Below are 7,500 nucleotides of genomic sequence, written 5' to 3' on the forward strand. Positions count from 1 at the left end.
GTCAAGGATGACTTAGAGGGGTAGTTGAAGTCTCCTAGTATGAGAGTATTGGGCTGGACCTTTATAGATTCCAGGGTGCTTAGGAACATGGAGTGAGAGTCTAAGGACATGGTTGGGGTCCTATAGCAGGCTATGACCTGAATCGCTATCTTACCCAGTGTTAGTTGTACCTGAAGTATCTCAGATGCATTATGCTGGGCTACTAGTCTGGAGGTGTGCAGATCCTTTATGAATATGGAGACACCACTGCCTTTGGAGCTTCTAGCCATGCTCTGGGGCCGAAAGTTGTGGAATGAGTTATAGCCTGGAAGCCCAGGGGTGCTTTCTGCCACTTTAAACCAGGTCTCTGTTACAGCACAAATGTCGATGTTCTCCATTTTGAGGAGCACTTCAAGTGTGTGCATCTTGAGATTTAGACTTCTAGCATTGAGCAGCATGACCCTCAGATTGCATTTGTTTGTAGCTGTTAGAGTGGAAATTTGGTCTTTGGAACACTGCCTAAAAAAGGTACAGTAGGGGTGGCAAGAGCCTTAGCCAGTACCCAGAATCCCAGCGGTGACAGATGCAGGCCATCTCTGGCAAAGCATCGCGGTCTGTCAATCATGTCATCCCATGCAGACAGATACTGGATCCTCTTAGAATGGGGTCTATGTTAAATCATCAAATGCTTAAAAAAGCGAATGATGACTTAGTGAACCCATGTAAGCGAAAGCTTACAATCTCAAATGCTTTGAACAGCGATTTTTTTTCCAAGGGAAAAAAAAATCACTGTTCGATAAAACAAAAAACAAAAAAAATTAAAACATAACATAAAGTGGGGGGTTTCGCCCCACACCCCACCCCCCTACTTAAATATACCAACTCTGAGATTGCATTACAGTCACGAACAAAAAACAAAAAAAATTAAAACATAACATAAAGTGGGGGGTTTTGCCCCACACCCCACCCCCCTACTTAAATATACCAACTCTGAGATTGCATTACAGTCACGATAGTGACAAAGTAACGGAAGTGGTCAAGCAATTTCTTTCCCAGGAAAATAATTTGCTTATATGCCATTTCGCTCTTTTGCCTTTTCATGCTTTCAAGTTCGATCAAGATGCATTTGAAAGAATGCGTCTTTCATCATTTAATAGGAAACCTACAAAGACACCAGAAACTTAGCCAATTGTTGAAGTCAATAATTTTCTGCTTGTATTGCTGTATTATTCTAGGTGATGGTAAGATACTGCTCAGGGCTAGGGTCATGCCTGCTTGGGCCACATAATCTGAGACCTCCACCATGTCTTTTTTCATGTAGTCCAGGGAAGTGCATCTTAGGTCATTCACACCCACATGGATAATGACTGAATCATACATGTATTTGTTGTGGAGTGACCTGAGTGCATGTGTTATGTGATGGATCCTGGCATCTGACAGGCATCTGACTGCCACCATCTCCTTGTTCAGCCTAGTGAGTGTGACATCTGTGTGCCTCACTATTGAGTCTCCTATGATTAGTACATTGTGCAAAGTGTTTTGCATTAAGGCTTAGGTTAAGGGGCACACTGTGGAGGTGAGCTATGTGTCCTGTGGTTGGTGGTGTGTTGTGGTAGTCAAGTGCGTTTCTGCCTTGTAGGTCTCTGCTGTTTGGGTAAATTTCTATTGAGAGCTTCTGCGAAGGAGAGTGTGTGGTTTGTGTTTGCATGTGTGAGCTGTGATGGTGGGTGTTCTGGTGTAACAACTCTCTAAGACCAAGAACACTGCATCAGTGGGCCCAGGCAAATATCACAGGATGCTGTCTAAATAGCATGAAACATGATCTATCAGGCTCTCGGGAATTGCTATTTAACTGTAGCCTTCAAACATGCTTTGTGCCTCATGAATGGAGAACAGCAATGGTCATCCTTTTGCACAAAGGTGGCCCATCTACAGACCCTGGAAACTACAGACCCATAAGTCTCACTAGTTTTATATGTAAAGCCATGGGAAGAATTAACACAGAAATTATCAGTAGTGATATAGTAAACCTCCAGACACAGCACCCAACCCAGTTTGGTTTCATCAAGGGTGGGACATGCCTACTCAACCTAGTGGACTTCTTTGAGAAGGTCACCAAAGCGATGGATGAAGGCAAAATGATTCATACTGCCTACCTTCACCTGTCCAAGGCATTTGACACAATGCCCACTTGGGCATTGTATACAAACTTAAAAGGTTAGATACCAACCCTTATGTCACCCAGTGGATAGTCAACTGCCTTAAAGACAGGACCCATGAAGTTAGAATTGAGGAGTCCACCTCTACAAAGTGGTCAGTCACAAGTGGAGTCCCTCAGGGATATTTCTTTGGGCCACTCCTTTTTGGCACTTACTTCTCTGAAGTTAAGGCCAAAGTCAGTAGTCTCTGGCTGACTACATTTGCAGGAGCTGTCATTGAATCCCACACTGACATAAATGTTCTCAAGGAAGGGGTGACACAGACAAGCAACTGGTGTCAGAGCCATGGCAAAACTAAATGATAATAAATGAATAACATTATCCATCAGAAAACCATCCATCCCTGGTTCATAGGTAGGTACTAGGCTATCTGCCCAAATGCATTTATAAGCCTAGCCGGAATGTGTAGGCTTTCACTGCCCCCTTAGATTAGTTCCCTGTGCCTCTGTCCAGCAGAGCCATTGAAGTGATCCTGGGGTAGACTTTCTGTTCCCCATCCACTCATCAAGGTTTCTCTTGAAGAGGGTTAGCAAGGAGCTCTGCCTAATGTAGATTGGAATCTTGTTCCAGAGCATGGGAAGTCTCTAGGACAGGAATCTATCCCTCCAGCATGTCCTATTTATTGTTGTGGTGAGGTTTAGATCCCTGGAGCATGTGGCTCAAGGGGATATGGTTTTCTTTAGGTGGAGCATGTCCATCAATTCTGGGTTGGACATGTCCTTGTATGTCAGGCAGAGATCACCTCTGAGTAGGTGGTATGCAAATGAGTACAGCTGGAGTTTCTTCATTTGAGCTGCATAGGGCATCTGCTTGAGGCCAATGATCCTCTTGGTGAGGAACTTTTGTGGTCTTTCCAGTTGTTGCAGGTGCCTTGTAAGGTACATCCCAAATGGGCCATTGTACTCTATGATGGGTCTGATGAGTGATGCATAGAGGGGCCCAATGACCTCTTTCGATCTGGATGCAAACCCTTTTGTGATTAGGTGGGCCACATAGAAGGATTTTCTAACCAATTTGCCAATGTGATTACCAAAGGAGAGGTTACTATCTACTTGGGTCCCCAGATCCCTTATTATGTCTTCCGTATTTAGGGGGCTACCACCTATATGGTAGTTTGTGGGTACTTTGTTTTTTCCAAAGGGGATGACTATGCACTTCTTGGCATTTAGCTTGAGGCCATGGTTTTGACACCAGGTATCTGTCTCAGTGAGACCCTTTTGGAGGATGTATGTGTCAGCCGGAGAGTCAATTATAGCCCCTAGTTTGCATTCGTCTGTGAACTTGGTCAGCCATAGTCCTCCTGTGCTTGCCTGTACTTCTGAGAAGTATATGCCGAACAGGAGGGGTCCTAGGACTGAGCCCTGGGGAACACCACTTGAAACCAGTTTAGAGTCAGACCTAGCTCCCGCAACACTTAACATGTGGGTTCTGTCCATGAGCCAGTTGGCAGCCCATCTCGTGATGTAGGGGTTTATGTTCAGGCTGGTTAGCTTGTCTATAATACCTGAGTGGGGAATGGTGTTGAAGGCCTTTTTGAGGTCTAGGTAGGCTGTGTGGACCACCTTTCCCTTGTCTATAGCCTTAGTAACTGTCTCAAAGAAGTCCACCAGGTTTAGGAGGCATGATCTGCCCTTAACAAAGCCTAGCTGGGTAGGGTCCAGTGTTTGGAGGTTGCCAATGTCTCTGTTAATGAGATCCATGATGATGTGCTCCATAGCTTTGCAGACCAAGCTAGTCAGGCTTATAGGGCAATAGTTCCTGGGGTCTGTTGTGGCTCCACCTTTGTGGAGCAGAATAACCATTGCTGTGTGCCACTCTGTGGGCATGTAGCCTGTGGAGAGGCTGAATTTAAACAGTGTGTTTAGGTGAGGGGTTAGTTCATCTTTGAGCTCATTTAGGATGCAGCCTGGGACACCGTCTGGTCCCACTGATGCTGTGTTTTTGGCTTTGGAGAGGGCTGTTTTAACCTGAGTGTCTGTGATTTCAGGGGCACTACATTCTTCTGGTATAGTTATGGGCCCTTTTGGGGGTGAGAAGGGGGTAAAGTTTGCACTGAATCTGTGTTTCAGAATGTTGGCTATATCGGTCGGTTGAGTATATTTTGTGCCATTCTGCGCTAACTCCGAGCAGATCTGAGAATTGCCACTTAGATTCTTGACATAGCTAAAGAATGTCTTGTGGTTATCTTTGGAGTCCATGGCAATTTTTCTTTCGAAGCTAGCCTTGGATGATTTTATGAGGGAATGTAGTTCCTTGCTGATACTGATCAGGGATGTCGTCCCTTCTTGGGATTTTACTCTTTTCTGTACTAGTTTCCTCCTTCTATTGTATAGCTTGTTTGTGGCAGGGGTCCACCGGACTGGTTTCCTTTTCTTGGAGGAGTGAGTCTTGGTTTTGTTTGAGATAGCACGATCCATGCATTCTTGTAGGTGCCCATAGAGTGCATTAGTAAAGGATTTTGCAGCTTGGACAGCGTTATCCTTTAGCATGGGGGCTTTGAAACTTCCCACCATGGTCTTAAGTAATGTGATGTTTGCTTTTGAAAAGTTTTTCACGGTGGTTTCTTTGACCGGGGGTGGTGGCGGAATGTGGATATCCAGAGTGATTAGTTTATGGTCAGATCTAACCAGCAAGGAGTTGACCTCCAGGGTGGAACACAGGTCGCCCATGTTGGTGATGACCAGATTCAATATGTTGTCACCTCTGGTGGGGGTGTTGACCAGCTGATCCAGGGTGTTTGAGTTTATAAATTATAGGAAATGTTGGGCAAGGGAGTTCATACTTGAGTAGTTCTCCCAGTTAATGTTTGGGTAATTGAAATCACCCAATATCAGGGTGTTTGGTAGGACCTTTATGTTTACCAGTGTTTCCAGGAATGCGGAGTGGGGGTCCTGGGACATGGTGGGTGATCTGTAGCAAGCTATAATTTGAATAGCAGTTTTGCCCATTGTTAGTTGCATGTGGATGATCTCTAAAGCATTGTGCTGTGCCACTAACCTGGAGGTGTGGGTATCCTTGATGAATAACTGTTGTAGGCTGCACACTCAAGTGTGATAGCCATAATGACAACACACCCCTTAGAGCTGACCTAGTAGTTATGGACACACATAGACAGCCATCTAGCCTTTGACCATCACATATCTAAAGCAGTGAGGAAATCATTCTCTGCCTTGCAACTTATAAGGTATGGCATCTAGGTCCAGTGAAGTAATTGTTCCACTGTATTCCACATTCTTCACACGTATCAGTACAATGCCCCCTTTGGTATGTACCTAACCAGACATATCCAAAAATTGGAATATCCACAGAAGTTCCTCACTAAAAGAATACAGGGAGTAAGTAAAATGTCCTGTGCAGACCACCTCAGGCCCCAATCCCTGGCTTTTGAGGGGAGATGTATGTCTGGCCTACAGGGCATTGTCAGACCCCACTCTGATGGACCTCCTTGAATATCCACAAAACAATCAGCACCAGAATTACCAATTCTAAAGTCTTAAACCTTGCCTGTGATATAAATAGGACCTGCTGGGGACAGACAGGTATACATCCCAGAGGCTACCCTTTTTCTGGAACAGGCTTCTCATCCTTGTAAAGCAGAGTTCCTCTCTAACCCAGTTCAAGTGCAATTTGAACAATTGGGTGGGGAACAGGGAACTCATCCCTAGTTTGGCACCTATGTCTCTAATGGACAGGGGAAACCTGCAAATGGTTCATCTCCCAGGTCCCTGCTTGCAAATGTTTCATCTCCCAAGCCCCTGTTTACACTTATCAAGGGTATCAGAACTTGTCAAAGATTTGGGATGGATGGCCAGGCTTAAAAAGTGCCTTGTGGTCATTAGCCTAGTAAACACCTATGAACCTATAGTTGTTCTGCACCATTAGACAGTCATGTATATTCCTTAGAAAGAATACCTAGGTATGGCCAATAAGCTTTGTGGCAGTGCACTATGACAAAGGCGGTACACTTCAGTTACACATCACTGGAAGATGTTTAGGTAGGTACATGAAGAAGGGTGCATTATACAGTTATTGGTGTGATGAAGTCTGGAAACCATTAAGTTATTATGGCTTCTGATGTGCATGTCCTTCACATACCCAGTACTTGTGTTCCATTCAAGGGAGTAGTCAGCACTGTGGCCACATGCTAATGGATGTACAACTTATCCTCTACCCCAGGATAAATCCCTCTATGTGTCTTTCAATGCAGGTTTTGGCATAGCTGTGGCAACAGTCTCTATTATGTGTTGATACTGTCCTTATTATACTAATATCACAGTTGGAGTCAATGATTGCACACAAGCTGTAGCCCTTCAGGCAGCTGTTTGGACATAGCATTTGTAGGTCATCTGTGATGTCCATCACTGATCTAATGGGCAGGAAAGGGTCTAGCAGACATCCTGGATGTATGGACCTGATCACTAGACCTGAGATATAGGTCACGTCAAACATTTGCAACATTGTGAGATGCCACATATGTCATACACTTGTCTACCCATTTGGTGATATAGCTGTTTATGGCCCCATATGACAGTGTTGATTGAATACCTCACTGTGGATTTTTGTCAAATGCCTTGACCTGTTCAAGTTCCACATGATGATACTGTTATCATCATACATGCCCTTGATGACCTCTTTTAGGACAGCTATCAGATGTAACAGACCTGAAGTAGCAGTAACAACTCACACAAGTCTGTTGCACACACCTGGAATATTACTAGAGTACATGTAGATAATGTCTATGATAACATGCTGGTCTACCTCACAGTCGAGGAGAGTCAGGATGTCTCTCTACAAGTATGCATTAGGTGCTGTCCCCCCAACTCAGGTGGATGCATGTTGATGTATACCTTGTATGGGAACATAGGCCATGTGGAGCATATGTTGAACTGTGTATTCAACCACATCAGGAAGGTGTAGGTACTGTGTCACACCAGAGGTGATTTGTGATGTTGTCACAGCACATTGATTTCGTATGATAGGCCTGGATGAAGGTAAGACAGTGCATACTGCCTACTGTGATCTGGGCTCAGGTTTTGACACAATCACACATGCAGGTATCATTGAGAAAAAAAACAAGTTGGGGATTAAATCTTACGTCAGCTGATGGGTATGCGATTGGCTCACTGACAGAACGCATCATGTGATAGTTGGTGAATCAACCTGTACCAGTAGAGTTGTCACAACTGGCAAACCCCAGGGATCTGTGCTCGGCCCTTCACTGTCTGAATTTTATTTCTAGACAGTTCAGGCTAAAGTATATGGCCTTTGCCTTACCAAGTTTGCTGATTCTTGCATATTGCAT

Source organism: Protopterus annectens, chromosome 7.part0, assembly GCF_019279795.1.
Source record: "Protopterus annectens isolate FY-2018-M chromosome 7.part0, PAN1.0, whole genome shotgun sequence".
Taxonomy (NCBI): domain Eukaryota; kingdom Metazoa; phylum Chordata; order Ceratodontiformes; family Protopteridae; genus Protopterus; species Protopterus annectens.